General features: G+C 29.4%; 1 long non-coding RNA gene across 1 annotated transcript in view; it reads right to left on the bottom strand.

Moving 5' to 3' along the window:
* Positions 1–20,168, bottom strand: part of LOC142322029 (uncharacterized) — a 285,094-nt gene that overhangs the window by 132,740 nt on the left and 132,186 nt on the right. The gene's annotated exons all lie outside the window — the stretch shown is intronic.

The raw sequence follows: 20,168 nt of genomic DNA, 5'->3' as shown, positions 1-20,168 counted from the left end.
TTACAAACATTATTACATTTTTAGTCATAAACTTTTAGTGAAAGACAGAAAAGTCTTTGTATACTACATGCACGACAAATAAAATCGACGGTCAAATACCGTTTAAAAAACCAAAGTCTGAAATTAAATGCAGATTTCGATTGTTAGTCATAAACAGTAGATTAAAGGGATTATTAATAGTAAATATAAAAATAAAGCTTCAACTGTTCGAACAGATTGGAATATTAACTGTTTATAATTCGTAAGTCCCTTCGGCTACGCTATCTAAAATAATACCTATATAATTTTGTAGAAAATAATAGTTTTTATTAAAATTGTTTTTTACAAATACATAGACAGATATTCTTTTTATAGTATTTCTTACTGTTTTTGTTTTAATTATTTATTATTGTTATTATTATTATTACTACTTATTTTTCAACATTGTTAATTCATTATTGTATTAAGTTTAGTTTTTGTTTACGTTTATTCATTTTCTTTTATTTAATAATAATGATGTTTATTTAAAAAAATATTATTTTTCACGAATAAAAATGTAAATCTTGATAGCTTTACATTTTTATTTTTCGATCAAATATTTTACTTATGAAACCATGGAGCGGAATGGTAAACAATTAGTGTTTAGTCTTATTCAGCAATGAACACAAAGAAACAAAACTTCAAATTAATTTGGGTCATCAACAATAAATAAGTTTACACCGTATGAAGTTTCAACTGTGTCTGAAATATCCGTCATTATATTAGATATCAGCGACACCGTAATTAAAAATAAAGCAATCTCTATAGATTGCTTTATTCGCGGTTGATCTATTTCAACCGCGAATAATAAAATTGTTCTGGTGCGGATGGGCTGATTGGTGAAGAAACGCTTACTCCAACTAATCTTCAAGGCTTGTGGACGAACCGTAATTTAGCGATCTAAGATTAATATCAACTGGTGTGAGCTATTTAATAAAAACAAACGTATAACAAATAAAAAGAGCGTAAATAAATAACTTCAAAGTTTCTACGATCCAATAATTTTTCTTAAAATCCGTTTTAATTTTAGATAAGCTAAGTCGAAGTCTGAAGTAATAAGCATTTGGGAAAAAACCGACATATACTGGTGTAATTGTTCTTTTCTAAGTTACTTTCAACATACAAGTTTTTTAATATAACTTGCTCTAATAACTACTTTGAGTGAATAAATAATACATTTTCAAGAAATACCTATATTTTCATTTATTTAGTATTTTTTTTTTTTGCTATTTGATCGTTGTTATTTAATCTTCTTTGATTATTTAAGTTTCGTTTCTTGTACTTAAATTTGACACAAATAATGTTTTACTAAAAATATTACTAAAAACTAAACAAAATATTGTTTTCTAATTTACACTACTCTAATATCTACAGTCTCCTTTGGAACTATTTTTAGACTGTGGTACTTCTATATTTATTGGATTTAAAATATATTTTCACATTCATAAATTCCAACGAGAATCATTTTTTATTATTTAGTGTTAATTTTAATTACAAGTAATACATCTAATCAATAATTAAATGATGTAAGTGTAAATATAACTTGCATTTTAAAATCACATCTAGAGGGTAAATGGTTATTTGGAAGTAAAGCTAGCTATAGTAAATGCTAGTAAAATGAAACAAAAACCAGTATTATGGAAGAAAGAATAAAATTAGTTGTAAAAAGTCATAACTGGGCTGTAAGTGAGTAAACAGCTAAATATACATTTTGTATTGCTTTTTCCTCCTTTCAACTGTTCAGCTGTAAACGTAACGTAAAGCTTCTTCTTTGGAACTGCTTCCGAGAGAATTGATATAGATGGATTTAAGAGGGATTTTATTCGAGGCTGTAGGATTCTCACCGAGCAACAGAGGCGTTATGTCAAAGCCGATCCTTTCCTCGGGTTATAAAAACGAAATGAAAGTATAAAAATTGCTCAGAAGAAATCCAACACTTTTACTTAAAACTGTGGAATCAACCTTAAAAAACGGTGAATACTTATTAAAAATCGTCATATTTTTTTTTTAATTCAGTGAAATTAAAAGTAAAATTTGGATTTGATGTAAAAACAAAATATTCTTTTCATTAAAGATTTCTTTCCGAAAAATTATAATTTTTAGTTACATACTAAATAACCTATTATTCGATTTATTAAGAATCTGTTTACTTTTTATCTAAAACATCAATTTGTCCATGAAATTTGTAAAAAAAGACAATAATTTGAATCAAGAATGATTTACTAATGCTAAAATGTAAAATAAATCTTTTTAAATTACCAAACCCTGATCGGTTCATAGATATATTTTTCAATTGTTTTTAGAAATCGTGAACACCACAGTTGATACGGGATTTAAAAGAAGCTGCGTTCCACGTTAATGAAGACTTGACATGTGATTTTGGCAAGTTGGTAACATCCCTGGATCATCGGATTCAATTTCTGGTTAGTTAGAATTTGGCAGTACTCTACATCTCTAAGTGAATATTAAAAAATCATTAACCTTAAATTAGTCCGAAACAGAGAGAAACCGATTAATTTTTGTATAAGGCATGCACGACTTGGTTCTTATATGGTCAATTGAGGTAAAAGTTTCAGTTAAAACAAACCAACTACAAATTGTAATCTAAAAATTAAAGAGAAATTATTGATTTAAAAGAAAAAACAATTTGAAAAGATTTTGAGAAATTAAATTGGTTTTTTATGATATTAAATATTTAATTTTGGTAAAATAAATTTTAATATAACCGTAAATTATAAAAAAGACTATCGAAAATGATTTAATAATAATTTTTGTGTAATTTTTTTTTCCAGCAGCGTTAAAATAACGCTGCCAGAGAGTAATAAACATATATAGCAACTGTGAGAACAAACAATATGAACACCTTTTTATGAGAAAAAACATTTTGTTTTAATATTAGGAAATATTCATGGAATTTTTTTGTTAAAAATTCCTTTAATAAAATTGTATAATAATCTTATATATTCCCATTAAATTTTTACGATAAAATAAATAAAATAGCTTTATCATAAATAAAACCTCGTATTTTCTTCTTAAATATTTTTCCTAATAAATAAAGGGGAAAATGAAGTCTATTTATTATCAGTAAATTTATAGAAGATGTAGAAAAAAAATAAAAACTTTTTTAATATTTTTGAAACCAAGATGATGACCTGTATTATGCAGTATTACCAAACCACTACGGGTTAGACTTCCATCATAAGGAAGCTATAAAAGTTTACGAAAAAAATTTACTCATCTACTGTCTCTTAAATATTTATTTACGTAGCAAATGTAAAGCAAAAAACTCAGCTCAAATTTTCTTTCAGATAATTTATAGAATCTTTAGTACGCTGGGTAATTTTTCAATAAATTTATCAATTTTTTTAGGCGTTTAAAATTATAATTTGCTTAACAGTTCATAGATAATTTTCAAAAAAATATGTGTCTGATGCAGTCGACGTTAAAAAGTTTTCAATTTTATTACCAAAATATATTTTAATAGAAAATGCAATCTAAATATTCATTTATATATAACAGTTTGAAATATAAAACCCTTTTATTCATAAGGTTGATTTTTAAAATTTACTAAACATAAAATGAAAACTGATAATAAAATATATTATGAAAGAATGACTCAGTAATTTCTTTCAATACTTTAAAAATTTACAGGGTTTAAAATTTCAATCCCTGACAGGGGCTAAATGTCCATCGTGTCTCGGAAAACCTTCCTCACGTATATAACTTTCAAGGAAAATTACAATCCGACGTACTGAAAACTATAATGTATTAATTTTTTGCAAGCTACTTTTTTCCAAAAAAAAAAAAAAAATCACAAAAGATAATCTTTGGTTTTAAAATATTTCATTTAAAATCTACCGTTAAAATTATCGGCTATATAATTAAAACATTTAAATGAGTGAAAATTAAAATTCGTTGTATAACTTAAAAATTTCTTATTCAGAATAATTATTACTTTATTCTATATATACTAATAATAATTACAACATAGTAAATTTTAGTTCAATAATTTCTCCTTCTTTTATACAAGATGAACAAACATATATTCTATTTCTAGAGGAAAATCAGCAGCTTCTTTGTGTTAAATTATAACAATCAGACATTCAAAATCATTTACATTTCAACATATATATATATATATAACATGCTACTTAATACAGAAACGTATACTAAACCTCTCTCAAGCCATAACCTCTCTCAAGAAAAAATAACACTTCATGCTGTTACTCATTCAGCAAGGAATTACCTCGTTTTCCTTCATCCCCATAAAGGAGAAACTAGGAGTTACTGATTTTATTTTATATTCTTCACTGATCCAGTGAAGATATGTATATATATATATATATATATATACCCTTAGCATAAATATATATATATATATAGCATAAATATATATATATATATATATATATATATATATATATATATATACTATTAAAGTTACATCGCACACATATCTATTTATTTTTTTATGAAGGATTATCTGATCATAAATAGTACACGTCTAATAAATATTCAACACATTTTTAACTTGATTACCACATACAAGATTTCCTAAACAAGGAAATAATTTTCAATTTTAGAATACGTTTGATAAGTAGATGATTAATCAGTCGAGCGAACTTTGCTTCAAAATTATATCAAAAATATTTTGCTGAAATACAGAAAAACCGGTCTTATCATGAGTTTGTTTCATTTTTATATCGGTACAATGCAATAATAACCCCTTATATTAAATATTTTTACAGAGTAAAAATATAAACTTACATTAATAAGTTAAATTAATTTGTTACTTTATAAAAAAATGTTTATGTTAATGAGTAAAAAGAGAGAAAATATGTAGAGGAATTTTTTTAAAACAAACATTTTGATTTTAACCGTAGATAGATAAATAATTCCATGAAAACAAAAACAATTTTTTGGCTTGTCACAAACACTCAGCTTGGCTTGCAAATGTCATCAACATCATCTGGACTTGGTGACAACTACATCAACAAAGTAAAAATGGCAAACCCCCATACCGTCTACACCTAGCTTTTTTCTTCTTTACTGACATATTTCGTTTACTAACATGTTATAGCAATCATTTTTTTCTCATACGCTTCGCAATGCTGTAATTTAGAACAGTGACCATATATTTTAAACAAAATAATTAACAAATCACTAAGGGCTTTCATAATTAATTTCAATGGCATAAATTAGCCAAACTGTTTTATACATTAAATTAAAAAATAATACGAAAAAACATTAATTTGGGATCATTTTATTCTGTAATCACTTTTCTTTTAAATGACAATCACATTTCTTTACCAAAATTTTTCTCTAAAACATAAAAATGAATGTTCAGTTGTGTTTATTAAGTATATGATATTTGTGAGTGAAATATTTGTACGAGATTGTTCTGGACCTCTTCGCAGATTTAGGAGTGTATACAAAAACTTTTTTTTTGTAAGGCGACCTTATTTATACATCATTTTAGTGTCTGTCTTTAATATTTTTATCGAGCTAATCTACAATCTAAAGAGAAATGTTAATATGGATCAAATATCACCCGATCTAATGATGATGACGAGACATCCTCGCCATCAACAAGGGGAATAATGACGATGGAAATTGTTGTCTACCAATCTCTCAAACATGTAGGTCACTGGCATCATGAAGATGAGAATCAAGAAAATTATCTCGTAGAAAGCTGATTAGAGATAATGTTGCCACCAATTTAACCGAGGGCTCAGAAACTGATAATAAATAAGAAATTATGAAATCTCAACCAGGTTTTTTATATGAAATTCCGAACTTCTACCTCAAAATTCTAAGGTATCACAGATCCCCTATGCCTGTGATAATTTACCCTTTTCGAATAAATTCGACAACCTTTCGATGAGGATGCCAGCGTTAGTATGAACCATTTGAACACAATCAGACCTTCACCAATTGTACTATAATTGGTGATTGGTCTTTTCTAGAGTACGGATCACATACTTACTTCACGAACAATTAGAAAACTTTACAGCTTTGCAGCTTTACGAACGAATTAGAAAAGGTTGGAACTGTTACAAAAGGAGATTGGTGACTACAATGTACGGATAATCAGTACCAAACAATTTTGTACTATCTCAAACGATATTAAAGTGTTCAAGAGGGTTATAGATTTTGTTTATGAGCAGAAGCTGATGGACATCGGTTCTCGATAAAGTACGAAAGGGCTTTTGAGTGATGGTCAGAAACCTACACTACTCAGTTCCGACGGAGATGGTCAAGGAGGAAATTGAGGAGCACTTGTATAGAGTCCGAAGCATAGTGAATGCCGATCATAGAGTAACCAAGCACCCAACTCAACGTTGTTTGTAAATCTCTAACCTCAAGAAAGTAACAAAGATGTTATTAACTTCAAGTATGTCACTAACTGCAGTGCTTCATTTGAAACACCAAGGAAACCTCCGGGTTTGGTACAAAGCATGCGCTGCCAGCAGTATAGCCAGACTAAAAGTAATTTCATGCAATCCTTCCGCTGTGTGAAGTGTGAGGGAAGGCATAGAACTACGGACTGTCTGAGAAAGGAAGAAGCACTCTAGTTAGCTGTTCTCTCCATCAGTCAGACCACCCATCCAACTACAGGGGTTGCAGAGTAAATAAGGAAATCCTAAAAAGAAAAGAAAGACTAAAGGTGAATCGCGGTTCTAAGAATACTATTCGGGTCGAATTCTTGAACTGACGATCGTCTTCCTTTGATTCAAATAATGCCAATTTCCCCGCACTGGGACAACGAACGGCTAGGAACCTTGGTGCCAACTCCGGTTCTCTCCCGGATCGTATGCTGCGGTGGTTGGTCGTAGTTGTGGGGTTAGTGTGAACAAACTAACACATTTTGTAGGTCTAGCACTATGTTGTTATTCCTAACATAGACTTGTGATCCAATAAATAGAAAGTTTTATATGCTTACTCACCAAAGTAATCACTCAAATTTGTGGAGAACAAGCCAGAGTTTTTGTTCTGGACGAACAGGGAGACATAACGAGTCCCTTCGCGAGACAGCATTTTTCAGTCACTCTTGGCGTGAGATGATTGATTGTCGGCAGACTCTCTCCAGGAACTGTAATTCACGACATCACGGCAGTGAATATACTGGACGAGAAAGTTATAGAGAACACGGGCGATAATTTTGTTCTGCTGGTGGAGGGAGATGGTCGTGAACTGGCCTCAACCGCATAATAGACGTGCAGGAGCACGAATTGGTTGTGGCTGCAGTTGTAGGAAGACAAGGCAATACTTTGATGAAAGTTATTGAATAGTGGGCAAGGCGGCAGAAAGCAGCTGCCAAGTTTTTCGTGACAAATGGGCCTAAGAGTAAACAGGATGATTCGCAGAAACCGGCTAAGTTTAGAAAATAAGAGGTGTCGTATGTGGATCTGTTGAGAAAAGTCAAGGGGTCGGTGGGCCAAGACATGGTTGACGATATCCTCTCTGTCGGGGCAGAGGGGATGAGATGGAGGTCCGACTGATTGAGGCCAATATGGCCCCTCTCGTATTACGGGAAAAAACTTTTGCGAATATTCAGGGAGCTACTGTGGCCGAAAAGCGATCGCCAAGACAGGTAGCCTTACATGATAGAGATCTGGATGCCAAGGTCACTGTTGGAGACATTTTGGATGCTATTAATAGTGTAGTGAGCAGTGGTTCGTCGGTAAATGTTACTTCCCTAAGGCCGGTTCAACACAGAAGGCCACGGTTGTCTTACCCTCGGCTGATGCTGAACAGCTTGTGGCTTCTGGAAGGATTAAGATTGGCTGGCAATCGTATCGGCTCGAACTCCGGAGGCCCGACACGAGTTATTTTCGCTATTGAGCGAGTGGTCACATGACTACCCAATGTACGGGACTTGAAAGAAGCCGCTGTTGCTTCAATTACGGCCATTGGATGGGAGCTCAGGTTTGTAACCCAAGACAGAATGACACGGTAGAGACAAGCAAAGGGAAGAAAGATCGACACACAGGTGACTCAGGGAAGACCGCCAAAGGATCTGAAGAGCAGCAGGCATTTTTTACTTTGGACCAGTCGGGGCAGACAGGCAAGAGTAATGAAAGCACCGAGAAAGGGCAGACATACACCGACAGTCGGGATAAGGGGAAGACTGCCAAAGGATCTGAAGGGAAGCAGGCACGTCCTACATTTGACTAGTTGAGGCAGGCAGGTAAGAGCGCTATAAGGAAAGGGAAAGGGCAGTCACATACTGACCATAAATAATTGTGGGCCTGGTCGGATTATTCAGACAGAGAAGAGTGGCGTGCAATAAACAGAGACCTTGATATGTGGGAAAGGCTTTTAAAGCCACTGGACAGAAAGAAACCAGACAGTATCCATTAGAGATGAGTTAAGTACATTTACACAGGAAGGACATCGAGAAGAAAGGACCTGAGACATGGAACTAGCAAATGTCAAGAGCAAGAAGATCTAGCTAGTAGTCAGACAAGCTTATACAAGCCCTGCGATGCAGGTGAAGCAAGGATCTGTGGGAAAGGGGTAAAGGACAGCCCCCTGTGGTGCCGTCGTGCGTCTACACTTGCGTGGATGGGCGACGGTGATGAAGCACGGGGACTCTGGATCCCTGGACCCCGAAGGGAACCCGCAGTTAAGCATTGCGCAGCCCCGGGAGAGGAGAGGGTGAGACAGGAGGTTTGGGCAGTCGGTAGGGCACAGGAATACGTACTCATACTAATAACATGTTGCAGAACCTGTTGCGAGTCCGATACTTTGCTCGTAAATGGGGTTCCTCCGACTCACCAAAAAAAAAGAAGACACTTAGAAGAAGATAAATAGAAGGGCATTCTACTAAAACTAATAATTATATTTTTTTACAATGTATATTTATTAAGTTTTAAGTAGATTTTAAAAATCCATTTTTCAAGTGAATTTTTTCCATTCTTATTACAAAGTACATTCAGTGTAATATAACCTTGAGCTATTATCACTCCAAAATAAATTAGTATAAAAAATTACTTGTAGATATGTATTGTTAGGCTTTATTAATAATTATAATAATATTAACAGTTATGAAATAAATATATATTAACGAGCATATGTTAATGAAAAATGATGTATCCATATATATTATTATCAAATTATATTTTTTATTTGATAATTTTTACACAAACGGTTTTATGACAAATTTATTTTTAATTTTAGTTACCACAAATTATTTTCAAATAATTAACTGTCAAAGATATTTAATTAAGAACATTAATATATAGTAATAGGCCAATTATAAATAAAATTAAATAAATATGATTAATTAATTTTTTTTACAATTCAAATTTTTAAAGTATTACCCAACTGAATGTCATATAAACTATTCAGCCGAAATTTTCAACTGATGGGTAAAAGCCAAAGAGACTAATATCATTTAGGAAAAAGTGATCCATTATCTCTTAAATACAGTTAATTCTTATTTATAAAACGTTTTCTGCTAAAATAAATAATCAAGATGATTTTCTGATTAAGAATTGAGTGAATTTGATAAACTTTCAACTAACGTATTTTATTAAAGTTGTTGAAATTAGTTCACAATAAAAGAATTACGAAGATGCAATTATTTTTAATTTGAAATTAATTAATTATTTTTATATAATTATCAAGCTGTAATACGTACAATTTTGTTGTTTTTTTTAAGTTAAATTTGAAACAAAGAAATGTTTACAGAAACATGTTAATTAATTACTTTTCTTAAGAAACGTAATTAACATCAATCAAACGAAATATTAATGGTTCATTACATATGAATATCTTATTTTCAGTTAATTCTTTTATATTTTGTTTTTTAACTTCAGTTAGAATCATTTTTCTTTTTATTAAATGTTACATAATTACTTCTTATAATCTATTTTTTTTTATCTTTACCTTTTCCATTCTGTTAATAAACACTGTGAATTTCAAATTGAGCTCCTTTTTATCTTCTTTTTTTTCTTAAAACTCACTCCATTTTCCTCTTCTTTGACGTCTTTTCTTTACTTCACCATCATTTTCCTTAATCTTTTATTTTACTTATATAGAAAATTAAATTATATTTCTTTATGTAAGAAAATAAAAAGGTAGAGTAAAAGTTTAATGCGTTGAAAAACAAAAAAAAATTAAAAAAAAATTAAAATTATGCTTTTTTAAAATTAAGTTTTTATCCACTAGTTTTACATTTAATATAATAAAACTTACTTTTTATTAATTGTTTAATTTACAATTCAGTGCATTTAAAAATCTTCTGCGACGGTGATTAAGAGAAGAAATTATTAAAACAATTTAAAATTTTGTATTTTGTTAAATTTGTTTAAAATTATATTGCTTATAAAAAAAATTATCAAACCTTAATTATAATTCATTTTCGGTTTTATAAATTTTTAAATAATTAATTAATCAACAGTCAGTAGTAGTTTAATATTTCAATTAAATTTAAAAAAGGGAAAGGGTTTAAATAATACTCTATGTAGGACTAGCTAGTATGAAACTTGTATTAGCAACTCCACTTGGGTGTAATATGTATATCTAAACGGTTTAAAACAAGGATAAGTCTATTTATTTACATTGTTACTTTGAACGTTCATATCTGACAATTTTATGAAATGGTGTTTCATAATCTTGTGTATCTAATCTTTGATTACAAACTACTACTTTGAAAATTATTGAAATGTGTAATAAATTTCTACGCTATCGGGGCAGTTTTTATCGAAATCCGTAATCTTATTTTTAAAGAAAAATTATGTCTAGTCAGCAAAACAATGAGATGAGACAGGGGGAAAGATGAACAGACTGTTGCTAGATAAACAATCATGGAAATATAAATAAATAATAATCATTGTAAATGGAAAAAGAAATTATTTTAAAGTCAAAAATAAAATTAAAACTTATTGATATTACCACAGTCACACAAAGGTTTGAAATATAACGATTATGTTACAAGTCATATTCAATAATCCTAAACCGATGTAATAATCTATCATATATAAACCAACAGAGTTTCTTACAAAGTTTTTACAAGTTATTTGTATTTTAGTTAGTAAAACCTTAGATTGAAAAAATTGACTTCTCAACAAAAAAACCGAGTTTTATCACAATTCAAAGATCTTTTCTGTCTCCTTTCTTATATTTTTTATCTTTTCTATCATTTTGTTCCCTATTTTACATTTACTGTATCCTAATCTTTTCTTTTTTCCTCTGCGGCTTTAATATATGCTAGTTTTTTGAATTACCAAGGCTATACCAAGAGTTTTGAAGAGATTTTATCCATTCTGAGGAGCATCTTTCCCCGTTCCTCAAAGATAAATGGTATTTTCCTTTGTTTGTGATAAATTAACATTTTTCAAATTTCTAAGCTTGTTCATAGTTTGTTCATATTTTCCTTTTTTTTAATATTATTAACATTTTCTTAATATTATTATTTTATCTTTAAATATTAAATTATTTTAATGAATATAAAATTAATTTGAAGTTCTTTTCTTTCTAATTAGATAAAAAATGACGTTCAGCGAAATTGTATTAGCGCATGGCAGCGCATTACAGTAGCGCTCACTAGATGGAATTTCATACCCGAGACCTGACGTGGTAGATGTGTCTCGTACCTAATACTCCGAGTCTTAAAAGTCATCCGGTCTGTTAATATATCTGTAGAATTTCAGGGTCCAGCTGGAGATAAAACATATATATTGCAGTAGAATAAATGTAGGGTGTGGCTTGACTTAAAACTGACTTTAATGGTTTTTTCAAAATCTGTTCATCTTGAGCATTTAATAATGGAAGCCGTCAGATTGTATCTTCTAGTTACGACATAACATCACAACATTCAGTATTTCAGTCCTCTGAGATTTAAACACAAACAGTTTGAACGTTTTACTTTCAAACCCGGAGTGAAATTTGCTCTTTCAAGGTCGTTTCGTGTTTCAATCTGACTTGGATAATAGCGGCCCTACTAACAAGATTTGGACTTCCAAACTTCGTAGGAGAGACTTCAGGCTGAGCCATCCTATGGTCAGTCACTAAGCTACTGAACCGAGTGAAATACAACATGGTAGATCAACATGTTTATGCCTGAAACCTATTGTGGGCCAGATCCGGCATCTGAAACATCCCATTTCCCTCGATATTGACCCCCACTTTAAGTACAGAAAGTTGATTCATGTATCTATCTCTCAAGCGGGATTGCTGAATGCTTATTGGGTTTTCATTAGTAATTAGAAATAATGACAAGTGAACTGCACACAAACAGACCGTGCTCTAAGCTGACATGTATTCTGGGTCCTACCATGGTGACAGCTGATCTGCAGTTTTAAAATATATTATACTATATTCTGTTTGCATTTTCGTACCGCCTGTGCTAATCGTTTACGTTCTGTAATCTCTTTGTGAATGAAACTTTTACACAAAATAGAAAAAAAAAATTTATTTTTTATAGCCTACATCTATAAATAACGTGCAGTATGGTTACGGATATTAGTTTTCAAATTTTCAAACACTTCCGCTGTGATCTGGTTCACTTCTATTACATACACATTTCAAAATCAGCTATAAAATCAAGAAAAAGAAAAAGTAGTAATATTATAAAAGTTTCAATAGATAAAAAGTATGAGAAGAAAAGAAAAGTTTAATAGAAAGCAACGTCATCAGCAGTTTACCTGAAGACGGAACACAAGTTAAAAATAAACTTGAAAAGAGAAGATTTTCTATACAAATATTTTTTTATAAAAATACATCGTATTCTTATTTTCAATCAATAGGGTCATTCAACATAATACATAGACTGTCTAATGAACAGTTATTTACTTAATATCAGAAACACTGAAAATGTAGAATAAGCACATATATTAAACTTCATAATTTCACCAAAGGCAGACCGATTTAATCTGAAAGTGTTGAAACAGATGTTTACTCACAACTGACTAAACAATAATTATAAACGGTTTATCTTTCAATGATAATATTACTTCAACTGAAAAACGTCCAAACAACACTCATGAGCATACACCTGAATTATCTATATTAACAGGAAAAAATAAACTTTCAAAAAAAATTATCAAGCAAAGATGTTCAAATATATAAACTTAAAAGAATATTATTTTCTTATGAAATTAAATCAGTATTTTACTTAATCGTTTTAACTGTTAAGATTTGAAAAAAAGTTGAATAATGTAAAAAAAATACGTCATCATTATGTTTTAACAATTACGAAAACTTCGGATAAAGAAATGTTTTACAAGTCCCATGAAAATATTTTTACAAAGGTGATGAAAGTAATCTTTACGACAGTAAATAACATCCGCCCTCACATTTATCTAACTGTTTTTACACAAAATTAGTAGTTTATTAAGATCAGTACGTAATTATACCATATATCGATCATGTCAGTAATGGTAGGTTACTATTTCACAGATAACAATGAGAAATTATTCCATAATTTGCCTAGCAGCACTTCTTAATAAATGATCAAGAAAAAATCTAGCGGTTTGTTCTCCATTAATACGAAAAATAATAATTATATGAAATAATAGCGATTCAATCATTTAAGGTAATAAATACATAAAATCCTTATTGAATAAGTTGACAATTTTGAAGTATTTAAGTAATGATTATTTAATATACGTATTAGAGTATTTCATAAGAATTCCCTATATTCAACTAACTAAAATACAAATCTAAAATAATTAAAAGTTCAACTTCACAAAACTAATCAGGTTTAAAGCAAAAATATTGTTCTATTTAAGTTAAGTTTCTAATAAAAAACGAAAAGAATTTCGCTAATGATTTTATTACCTACCTATCATCACAAAAATAAATATTTTCAACAAAAATAAACTTTAATTAAGAACAGAACTGTAACGTATAACTTTATTTTTTTACTGAATATAAGCATTCGTTCACGTTTCAATAATTTCAGATTTTGTTGTCTAATTAAACAGTAAAATTTAGAGAACTTCAAGACAAAGTTTCTTAACTAGAAACTGAATAATAAGTCGTTTTATAAAACTGGTAACTCTACCTCATTTTCAATAATAAATTAAAGAAGCCGCAGGCAATATTTCCTAATTAGGTGTTTATAATTTTTAATACAAAACAAATAAATTTTTTACGCGATATATTATTAACAAGTAACAAACATATAGAAAATAAAGACAAAATTAACTTAACTGCAACAAGTTTATACTTAATATAAATTTCAGAATTATGCTACACGCTTTCCTAACAAAAATTTGAAAAAATGAAATATATTCCTTTATTGATAGTTTAAATAAGAAGAATTTTACTAAGTATAAAATATTTATTCAAAAGGAGTATATTAAATACAAAGTACTTTTTTTTCTCATTCCCTTCTCCCCTGGGCCGGACATACAATCAAGTAAAGCTCGGTCCAGGAGAGTGTCCTTTAACTCAAATGAGTTCCCCCGCCTACCGGGAGAACGTCCGGCATGGCAGGTCGGCTCACCGGTTGGGTCTTTAAATCGCCTGCTTCCAATCCCCAGGGAGATTAACCAGGCCCGACTATGTCGCTCCTGCCACTCTTCCCCACCGAGGACCGGGACTCGGTCAGTCAACTGACTGACTGACTGTCTCTAACCACCAGGAGAGGGGAACCGAGCCCGAATATGTCGTACCCGTGACCCCACCCAGCGTCCGGAACTCGGTCTTTAATTTAACCCCAACCTGATCTCCCAAGAAGTCCCCAACCGCTCATCGGAACCAGCACATCTCCGCATGCTGGGCCTCCCGGTTGGGACTGTCCTACTCATCCCTACACTAACTAAAAACCCCTTTTTCTACCGTCTTCATCCTTTACATTATTATATGAAAAATTATAGGTACAAATTATTATTCATTTTGTACCAAAGAAACGCATAATAAAGTGAGATCATTTTATCGTGCACATCACAATACACCTGTAATTCCACTACGGACTTGAAATACAAGAAATATTTGTCACTTTTTAAAAAAAATTGATATTTTCTTTTGACTCACGCACTCCAAAATACAAAATACATACGTACGAGTAATAAAATACATCATTATGCTATAAGAATTCAGTATTAACTAATGACAATAACAAAAAAAATAAAATGGTATTTTCAAATCGTACTAGTGAATATGTAATTTTTCTTTTAAAACCTTTACTTCTGATGTTACTTGAAATAATTTGTCAGTGCTACAACTAGAGGAATATTAGCCACAATAAAAGAAAATAACATACAAGTATAAGCACATCAAATCGATGCACTCAGTCAAAAGTAAAGATTAAATACATCCTTACAGAATAGATCGAGATCAACTTTTTTTTCTTTTTTTTTGAAGACGGTTGAAAAACAATATTATAGAATATAATATTGCCTTACATATATAAAAAAAATGAAAAGAATAATGACAAAAAAAAATAAATTTTTATTGAAGTATCCAATTCCAGTAATTATTTTTATCATTTATTAAAAAATCCGTATTTATGTCAAAGGTTTGTAATTTCTTAAATAAATATATATATATATATATATATATACATATATATATTTAACTAAAATAATGAAAAAACATTTAATCAAATTTTAAAAAAACAATTAAATATAATTTGATTTTTAATGGAATCCCTAATCATTACTAAATTATAATTACTACATTACTTTTTTAGTCAATAAAAATATTATTGTTTTTTAACAGTTTTTTTTCAATACTTTTATTTATAGTCGTATCAACAGTTAAAGTCATTAGCGAAGTATCAGTGTACTGTTGTAACTGTTCCCGTAAATTTGTAGTCTTGCACAAACTCAGGTCGACTACTCATGAGACCTATAATTAATTGAAACCCAACCACCAAAGAACACCGGTATCCACGGGTTTTTTTTAAATGCGTTTGTACATAATTAAATATAATAAAAACTAATTCACAGACCTCAAATACAATGAAAAAAACATTAATAAATAAAAAATATATGATACCAAGATACTAAACTAAGAATATTTTCTTAACTACTTCTACTTATTTACTTTAACTATTATAACTAGATCTCAACCAAAATAAAATTTACAATAAATATATTTTCGACAATGAACCAAATTGTCTAACACTGATTACACACTGAATTATTGAAAAACAATATTTATTGAATTATTGTAAAAACAAGAAGTGGATATCTATATCTATTACCAAATAAAAGATTACAAAAAATAAAAAATAAAATGTTACATTTCAATTGTCTACTGAAATGGCGGTCTAATTTTAGATTACATGTCAAATTCCTATGACCAGTTTATTATAGCTCGATTTATGTATCAAATAATATATAAAACTTGCTTAAATTGTTTGGAAATCTGAATCAATTCTATGAAAACACCAAACTATTTTGTCAAAAGCGATAGAATAAAGCTAACAAAAATCATTAAATTCATAAATAATCTTTTCTTTTTTACGTGAAAAACTAATTTTAAAATGAGATACTAGTAATTTATATTTTTAAATTGTTTTTGTTCTGTTTTAGAATAAAGTTTTACATAATAAACATCAATGTAGATATGGATAACCTATTTAAATGACCTGATAATCTATTAAAAATATTATTAACGAAAACAAAGTCATTTCTAATATCAAAAATATATAAACTACAAATTTAAACTAAAATGTAATATTATTGCTAGAACACTAGAAAAAAAATTAAAATAGTAAGATAAACTAGAAAAGAAACGGTAATACTTATCTTGAGGCTGAACAATACATATTACAAATTCTATACTTTGTATACATTTTCAAACGTAATATATTACCTGTTCGTATAAATATGCAAGCGTATGTAAATCGTCACTACAATTTGAACTTCTAGCACATCTATGACGATACGCTTCGTGGTCAGACAAAATTAATGGGAACGACAAAGACTCCTGCTTCGTTTTCTAACAATAAGTCAGGTTAGCGTAAGAAGAGGAGTCAAGGCACTGTGGCGTGTAATGAATTTTCACGCTGGCGTGTAACAGAAGTGCAAGTGTTAAGTCGTACAGATTATTAGAATACAAGTAGTATTAACTTCGGCTAAGTACTTCACTTCGTACTAATGTATTACATTAGAACAAACAAACTAAATGCTCTTCTCGTATGAATATCGTATTAGATAGAAGCGGCAACAACAAATATGTTTGAAATTCTGCTACTCTTTATCTCAACACAGCGTTTTCACTCTCTCTCAATCTTCCTCACTCCACCCTCGTTGTTTGTCTGTACTCAGAGAACCTTCATGTAACGATCAGAGAAACGTGAGTTAAGCACATTTTATGGTATTATTAATGTTTACTTCTAAGTTTTTTTTTAGAAAATAACGATTTTTTTCTTTAAGATAAATGCTTTTTAAATTCGGACTTATTTATAAAATAATAGCTCATAGCTTTTACATAATTCATACCTAATCTTAATTTTGTAAAAATTGAAAAATAACAGGTCCTAAAAATTTAATCTACGTACAAAGGGTTTGGTAAATTATTTTATCGAACTGAAAATAAAAATGAAGTTTAGAAAAAGAAATAGAACATTATATAGAATTTCTATTTTTATGTTATTGGTTATTTATATAGAAATGAGAAAGCACTAAAAGTCTGGTTTCAATTATTTAAATCTGAAACTTGATTTTAAAGTAATAGAAGTTTTGTAAAATAGTTTTAGATATTTATATTTTGTATACAGTGTAAAATTGTTTCTTTTTTCAAATTCCTAATTCCAGCACTATTTTAAATTCAACACACGTTTATATCAACAAAAATAGTACGAAATGGTTTAAATTTTTCGCCCATGATTATTCTAACTGAAACTCTTACGTCAACTGATCGAGGAATAAATTGTTTCAAAAATTGACTCAAAAATTATTCCTATTTGTCAAAAAGGTTTCAATCATCAGTAATGGTGAAAAATTAAACAACAGTGAACTGAAGCGTAAAGCATGAAGTCATAAAAAATGAGGTCAAGCGTTTATTTCATTTTCAGATACTTAAATCGTATTACAAAATTTAAGGATTTTATTAATACTAAAGAAATATATTAATTTTTTTTTCTAGTTACCTTTTTTTTTGTTGAAGTTATCTAGTTAGATTAGTTAGAATTTTTTTATTGTAACATAAATATTCGTTACAGAAGTAGAGATGAATTTTTTTTTAATTTTCAGATTTTATAATAAAAAAAATAACGAAGAAACATTCTTTGTGTAATTTTGTTGAAATAGCTAGAAATTATGTACCGAGATGAAATTACACAACTACTGCATAATTAAGGTTTTATCTATTAGTATATAACGATGAATTATTTATTTGATGCCACGCAGAAAATTTTGAAAAAATCTTTTTACATATATATGCTAAGTACCGTATTCAGACTGTTGTAGGTACTAGAAATATGTAAATAGCATAGCCATTCCCAGTAAAAAGAAACATCCCATGCCAGGCTTATGAAGGACAATGGGAAATGGAATTACTGAACCGAATATACTGTTGCATATCGTATTCTACGTCAATTAAAAGAGATATCGATAATCAGATTTTTAAATGACATTTGCTATTCATTCATCTCAAGAACTGACAATACACTGAACATTTATTACGCCTGAAGAATGCAAACGGCTCTAGTCAAGAGGGGCTCTGACTAGTACCGTTTGCATCACGGATACTTCAACGGACAGTAAATTAATGGGCCCCTTTTTTATAGTAAACAACACACTGTACGCAATATCTCCGCTTAATTGGGATGTTTGTTTAAATAATTAACAATAAATTGTTTAATTGCTATGTTTTTTTTTGTTTTGTTGAGGCAAATATTTATAAATATATGTAAAATTTATGTACTGAATGATATGGCTACAATTTTTGTTGAAATGATAAACAAACACGAATTTTCTTTCTGCAAAAGTTTTAAGGAAATCATTAATAACGAAGTTTTGTATTATGGACGTAAAATTTCTGCTCGAACGATTTAAAAACCAGAGGTTTGTAAAATTTGTAAACAGAAACTACAAATAATTATAAATAAAGTTTCGATTTTTTAATAATTTCTTTTGAAATGACATACATTTAAGATTTTTATTTACATATCATTTGTAATTTGTTTATTTATTTCTGCTTTTAGTGTATTACATGTTAATAGGAGATAGTTATACTCGTAAAAGCCCTAACATGAGTCGCAAGTAAAAAAAATTTTAGCAATTCTCAAGAATAACGGGATTCCATGTCAGTGTTTACCATAGAAAGTAAGGAGTTAAATGGTAAAAAAAAACAGATGTATTAAAAAAAAATATTTGGAATCTTTTTTAATAAACATTTATCAAACAAAATTAATTTATTAAAAGTCAAATGGCCGTTCACTTAAGAACTTTAAGGAACTATGAAAATTAAAATAATAAATCAGTTAAAGAATCGATTTGAACGATTTTTTGCTTACTGATGAATAAACATACACCAGACCGCACAAAATGTGAAAAGTTATTTACGTGATCTCGGTCACAATTATTCTTCATATTTAAGAAAAAAATGTGATATTATTTTTACTTAACAAAAGGATGGTCTGTTCTGGTAACGGCTAGTCGTGCCAGCTCAGGATATTCGAGTAATATTGTACCGTTAACTCTTAACTATTACTTATCGCTTTGCTGTCACCTCCTTGGAATAACAGATTTTAGAAACGCGAGCCTCTGAAGCACATATAAAGGATGTATTAAACTGAAATGCAACTATTAATTTATTCTGATTGTATTTGTGAACAATATAATATTAATTTAAGAAGTTACTTTTTATAATATTAATTTTTTAAGCTAATATATTTATTAAAAAGAATTACGGAGGTAATATATAAAATATGTTTCAAAAAACGTTTCTGCCATATTATACGGGAACTGAGATGAAATTGAATGAAAGTAGCATTAATGGAAATTGCAAATACTTTAACGAGAACAATAGTTAAAAAGAATTTCTTCAATTTTTTCAGCTCTCTTTACATCAAAATATTCTATAAAAATTGATGAAACAATTTTTAAATAGTAATATAAAGCTGATCTCCCGAACAATTCTTCATTTACTTCATACCATTAAATAATATCAATAAAGTAAAAGGCACTTCTACAACCAAAACAATAATATCCGCTTATAGATTTACACTTTAAAAATTAATA

This window comes from Lycorma delicatula, chromosome 3, assembly GCF_047948215.1.
Source record: "Lycorma delicatula isolate Av1 chromosome 3, ASM4794821v1, whole genome shotgun sequence".
Lineage (NCBI taxonomy): Eukaryota > Metazoa > Arthropoda > Insecta > Hemiptera > Fulgoridae > Lycorma > Lycorma delicatula.
This window is presented reverse-complemented; position numbering and strand designations above follow the sequence as displayed.